Source organism: Rhinichthys klamathensis, unplaced genomic scaffold (genome assembly GCF_029890125.1).
Source record: "Rhinichthys klamathensis goyatoka isolate OS25496 unplaced genomic scaffold, OSU_Roscu_1.1 h1tg000230l_1, whole genome shotgun sequence".
Classification (NCBI taxonomy): Eukaryota; Metazoa; Chordata; class Actinopteri; order Cypriniformes; family Leuciscidae; genus Rhinichthys; species Rhinichthys klamathensis.
Genome location: NW_026606754.1, coordinates 392,633 through 398,760, shown reverse-complemented (window position 1 = coordinate 398,760; position 6,128 = coordinate 392,633). Strand labels below are relative to the sequence as shown.

Sequence of the window (6,128 nt, the reverse complement as noted above, 5' to 3'; positions counted from 1 at the left end):
GAATTTTCTCTCTGGCGTTGGTTGTTTGATAAGTGTTATTATAGAGTAGTGTCACTTTAAGAGTTGCCCAATATCGCCTCACACTTGAAAACTCACATTGAAATCGATAAGAAGAATCGAAATTTGAATTTTATAACAAGTATCCGATTCCTGACCTCAAGTATTCGATTCCAGAATTGTCGATTCCCGACCCTGTGCATGAGGAACTAAAGGTGTGTGAGCGGTCAACTGTTGTCTCCTTTGGAAATAAAGGAGCCATTCATCGGGTCTGGCCAGAACGGGCCCAAGCTGAGTGACCAATGCTCTCAGAGCTCAGGTCACTTTGAGTTTCGCCTCGCGTTTCAGGACTTGATGGAAACGCTCTACCTCTAAAGGCTCGAGTGCTCTGTGCCGGGAACAGCGCACATCCCACCGGATCCGGACACAACCGGCTTTCATATGGGTTCGGTTTCTGATGTTACACTGTCAAAGCGACCAGAGCTTCCCAGGTCAAACAGACCTCAGTACATGACCCTCAATGACGCTTCATTTCAAACTTGCCCTTTGATTCAGGCCAAATTGACTGTTACAGGTACAAAAATAATGACGCAAAACTAATATGTAATAATTCAAGATCCCAAAGCAAGTTTCCATTCGTACATGTTGAGCTTCTTCTTGAACGTTTGATGCACTTTACAGATGAGAGAGATTGAATGCGGGCAGGTCTCTGCGCTAATCTGCTGTATTTCTCTATGAAATGTTAAATTAACAGTCAAAACACCTTTGTAATATTTGTATTTGTAAATAAGACTTTGAAATAAAGAATGAATACATTGTTACTCTGTCCATAGACGTTATTTGCTTCTCCTAGTTCTAGTCTACTGCTGTTATCCTTTTTAAATTCTTCCAAATAGTTATAATTTATTGGTGATTTAATGCCTGGAAAATATAATGAAGGTTAAAGTCCCCCTGTAGTCAATAACTGTATCCTTTAACTCATCTTTGATCACCAAAATTACATATTTAAATGTTTTTTTTTCCTTTAAAAAGAATTCTTCATGCCTTAAAATATCTTGAATGTAACTCGACACCCTTGCCTCATTTAGTATGCGCGGTTCTATGAATATGCAAATGAGCCCCGCCTCCACTCACTCCCTCAGCTCAGAGATCCACTGGTTGACGATCACACGTTGATCTGATTGGTTACAAGGTCGTTTGTGACGTCAGAAACACCAGCGATTTCAAACCGTGTTTTTGAGACTGTCTTTGGTTCACTGCAGTTTTAAGGAGAAAATACTCAGCAATGCTGTCGACTTATGAACTTACACATGGTGTGTCTTAAAGCATATTAAAAACACCACATAGACACATAAACAACATTAAAAGCTGGATTTACACCACAGGGGGACTTTAAGCACAAACTAGGGTAGATCAAAAATAAATAAATAATCATTTCCATTGAGATGCATCACTGTTGAGCTTGACCTTTACCCTTTATGGCTCTTTTTTCTCTTAATTAATATCCTGTTTCCAAAGTAAAACGAACAGTAAGAGTCTTGGTGCATCCCAATTCACTTACTTATGCATTTTTCTATGCCATTTTGTAGAAAATACAGTGGAAGTATTCACACTGCAAATTACAACAAGAAAAAGTGCACTTCAAAATACCCAATGTCAGATTTAAGCATAAATCAGATTTTTCTTGCATATCCAAATTTTATCCAGATGGGTTTTTGAAAGTCTAGACAGCAATAAATAAATAAAACATGAAAATGGTTTGAAATGTAATTGAAATACAATTTTTACACTTGCATCTCAGTCTGGATGTTCTGGCTGTTCTTTGTTTTGCATCACTCTTAACGCGACACAGCGATTATATCAAAACCGGCGATGGAAAGGCCTGAGTGGTTCAGTACACAGTGCACACTATAAGTGCGTAGGTTATAATATGTCATTTGGGACGCAACTCATGCCTGTACTCATAAACCGTCATATAAAAATACCCAGATCATCTACTACTTCCAGGGATTGTGGAAAAGGCTTCGCTTTAGAAGCGAATCTGCCTTTCCCAAACTCATTCTTCTCCATTTTCACTTTTCACATCAGCTCAGAGAGGCGTTTATTTTAAATAAAAATGAAGAAAATATCCAAAAAGTTGAAATAAAGTGCCTAAAAGGTATTTAATAATGAGGATAAAGTGTTTATAGCTGTAGGGAAGGGCTTTAAGGACCGGCAATGTAATGATAAGGCGGTATCCATTTATGATTTTAATAAATGTAATCATAAACACTGAATATTTTGTTATTTTATACTGTTGTATAATGTACAACAATACACCGAGGATAAAATCTTCCAATATTTGCATATACAGTCAAACCAAAAATTATTCAGACACCAGATATAATTTTTGATCTTGTTTTACTAGTGTGTGCCGGACACTATAGTTCATTTATGTAAGTGAGGAGAGCAGAATAAAGTAAACTGTGACATATTACACCCATAAACTCTTCATACAGTGACTACCAGTAAAAACACTTTGAGCTGATCATGTTTTGCTGAAGTGTGTTTTCTGTAATTGCTAATGCTCTTTTTACACACACACTGAACAACATGAAGCATTGCTTGGTCACTGGTTGAGCTAAACTGGTATTATCTAATTGTGTAGTTAAATTGAACAGCTGACAGATATTCAACATAACTCATGTGTGAGAGTCTAACAGAAGGACGGACAAAACCAGTCAAATATCCACTGATCTGAGAACTCTGAGTTCTGCTCATGTTTATCACCATTTTCTAAACTATAGCGAATAAACTGATAGTGTGAGAAATGTTGAAGGTGTGTGAATAAATCTTGGTTTGACTGTAAGTATAAAGTGCATCTAACAACTTTTTGCACTATGGCTGCCTTAATAAAAAGCTGATTTTGTGAAGTTTCGTGGTGTTGGTATTAATACGCCAGCTATATGTTTGCTTCTCTTCACTCTATCAAAGGCTTGTGGCAAATCTGTAAGGTGAGGATGGGCAACAGAAGCGCCGGCTCCCGAAGCCTCCTCGTTGTTCGGTGGCCCTCGGTTGCACTCGAAGCCCCTCATCCCAGTCTCCGACTCCGGCACTCCCAGCTGGTGACCGTTGCTATGGCGATGCTTCAGGCCCGCTCAGGAATCCACATCCGAACAGTGGGATTCGGGATGGGGGAAGACGTCTCAGTGGGAAAGATCCTTATATAGGACAGAAGGACTCTTGGGAAAGGCAATAAACCGCTGCTGTCTGTCACTCTGGCCGTCGCTGGTGATCAGTCGTCAATGACATCATCATTCTGTGGGAAATGTAATGACGCTTAAAAGTCACGGCTTCAATACAATAGGACTTCTAGAGGCAGTAGACCTCTCTGAACTCAAATATTATTTAGTTTTGATCCATGATATGCATAAATACAAGTACATGCTTACGTCGAAACTAAAGCATGCCATTTTTTTTGTGTCCAATATGTTTTGAATTTAAAAAATAAATAATAAAATGGCTGGTTTTCACTATGTGGCAGGTATAGCCATGAGGTATAGTCAGACGCACTGCATTGTGGGATATAGGATTACACCCTGTGTACTGTGCTGTATACTGGACATTAGCTATTTTTGTTCAACATAAAACTAACATTATTTGCTCAGTATAAGCCTAACAGAATATTCTGTAGAAGTAGGCCTAGTGTTCTGAATTTTGAAATGAAGTGTTCTGAATCTCTTTTTTTGAGTCATTATTTAATCGAACTGCCAAGATTTTAGACTTTTTTTACACACAAATCTCAACCTCAATTATTCACTCACTCTCAAATTTGAGATAGATAGACATACATACAGACAGACAGACAGACAGACAGATAGATAGATAGATAGACAGACAGACAGACAGATAGATAGATAGATAGATAGATAGATAGATAGATAGATAGATAGATAGATAGATAGATAGATAGATAGATAGATAGATAGATAGACATACAGGCAGACAGATAGATAGATAGACAGACAGACAGACAGACAGACAGACAGACAGAAAGATAGATAGATAGATAGATAGATAGATAGATAGATAGATAGATAGACAGACAGACAGATAGATAGATAGATAGATAGATAGATAGATAGATAGATAGATAGATAGATAGATAGATAGATAGATAGATAGATAGATAGATAGATAGATAGATAGACATACAGGCAGACAGATAGATAGATAGACAGACAGACAGACAGACAGACAGACAGAAAGATAGATAGATAGATAGATAGATAGATAGATAGATAGATAGATAGATAGATAGATAGATAGATAGATAGATAGATAGATAGATAGATAGATAGATTGGTTACACTTTATTTTAAGGTGTCATTGTTACAGTGCAATTATAAGTTGGCCTACTGAGTAATAATAATTAACTACATGTACTTACTATAGGGTTAGGGCAGGACTAGAGTTTGGTTAAGGGCTAAGTTGCATAATTATGCATAATTTACGGTTATTAGTAGCTACGTACATGTAGAATAGCATATGTAACAAGGACACTGTAAAATAAAGTGTTACCGATTGATTGACTTTTTTTTTAAACAACGGTTAAAAAGGCTTAAATGTGATCTTATCAATTTATAAAAAAAATTTAAACCTCGTTGTTACCTAAACATGTAGGATATAAACATTTTCTGAAATAATTTAAATTGATCAAATTAGAAACACCAGCGATTTCAAACCGTGTTTTTGAGACTGTCTTTGGTTCACAGCAGAAAATACTCAGCAATGCTGTCGACTTATGAACTTACACATGGTGTGTCTTAAAGCGTATTAAAAACACCACATAGACACATAAACAACATTAAAAGCTGGATTTTTCACCACAGGGTGAAAAATGTATTAACATACAATACATACAGCTAGACAACACTTTGAGTGAATATCTATTGCTACTGTGCAGATTAATTTTTATAAAAATAGGAGTAACAACCCAAATCTAAAGGTACAGCGCCATCTAGTGTCTGAAAATGAACAATACAAATAGTCTCGAGTCGACCAGAGAGGCGACTCTCAACATGACTCTCAACTGTGGCTAAATTCCAAGTTTATGAACGTTTACTAATGTTGATGCAGGGACTGTGTGCGTAGACATGGATTTGTGTCTGAAAATATATTTGTACACCTGGACTAATGAATGTACTTCACCTGCGGACTGCTCTATTCAATACATAATAGTATCTATATGGTTATCTGGACGTTGGTAAAGTCATCTCTACAGTAGAGAGCGCAAAAAAACCTTTGAGTTTGCGAATCGATTCAAATGAATCAGTTAGTTCATGAGACCGAACGAATCACACGTCACTGCGCGACGTCACGCTCGCTCTTCTTCGCTGGTATGGAGGAGCGCTATAAATAACGGCGCACTCTTCAGTTCGCTCCTTCACTCGCCATGTCTCAGTGGAAGAGAGCCAGAACACACGGAGATGATGAAAAAGTCAAAAGGCTACAAGAAGGTAAAGTACCATTTTTTTTTAATTTGTAGAGTTACATAAGCGTTCGGACAGTTTAATCTGACGTTTGACTAATGCTAGCTTGTGCGCGTGCGGCTTCCAGCAGCACGTGGTCTCAGAAGCACGTGGTCTGCTGTTTCCTCGACTTTGTTTGGCGTGTTAAATTCAACCACTTTAAAACAGTGTTTTAGAAGTCACAGATCTCCCGTGGAGCTTGTAGGTGAAACTCGTGCGTGGAAACCGCAATACTGACTCTATATTGATCGTGTATGTTGGTCTTTTGTTATTTCAGGTGGCTGAGTGTGTCGTGCGCTGACCCCAGATGAAGATGAAGCGTCTCTAATGTAAGTGTGTGTGTGTGGACCCAGCTGTAGTCAGCTGACAGGCTAGCCCGTGCCTGAGCCAGTGTTACTCTGCTGTGTGTGTGTGTGTGTGTGGACCCAGCGGTAGTCAGCTGACAGGCTAGCCCGTGCCTGAGCCAGTGTTACTCTGCTGGGAGAGAAAGGCTCTGCCGTCTGGTGCTGGTGCAGGTCTGGCTGTTTTAGTGAGTCCTGCGGGTCAGCACTGGCAGACCGGGCCCTCTGAGAGTGGACTGAGCTCATCACGTGACCCAGCCCTAGTCTGAGGGCCCACACT

The 6,128-nt window shown here is 38.9% G+C and overlaps 1 non-coding gene across 1 annotated transcript; it reads left to right on the top strand.

Annotated features, from left to right (window-relative positions):
- Positions 1-5,931: 5,931 nt before the first annotated feature.
- On the top strand, positions 5,932-6,128 carry LOC130099517 (small nucleolar RNA SNORA74). Its single transcript, XR_008808403.1, has one exon. It is a non-coding gene; the product is annotated as a small nucleolar RNA SNORA74 (small nucleolar RNA).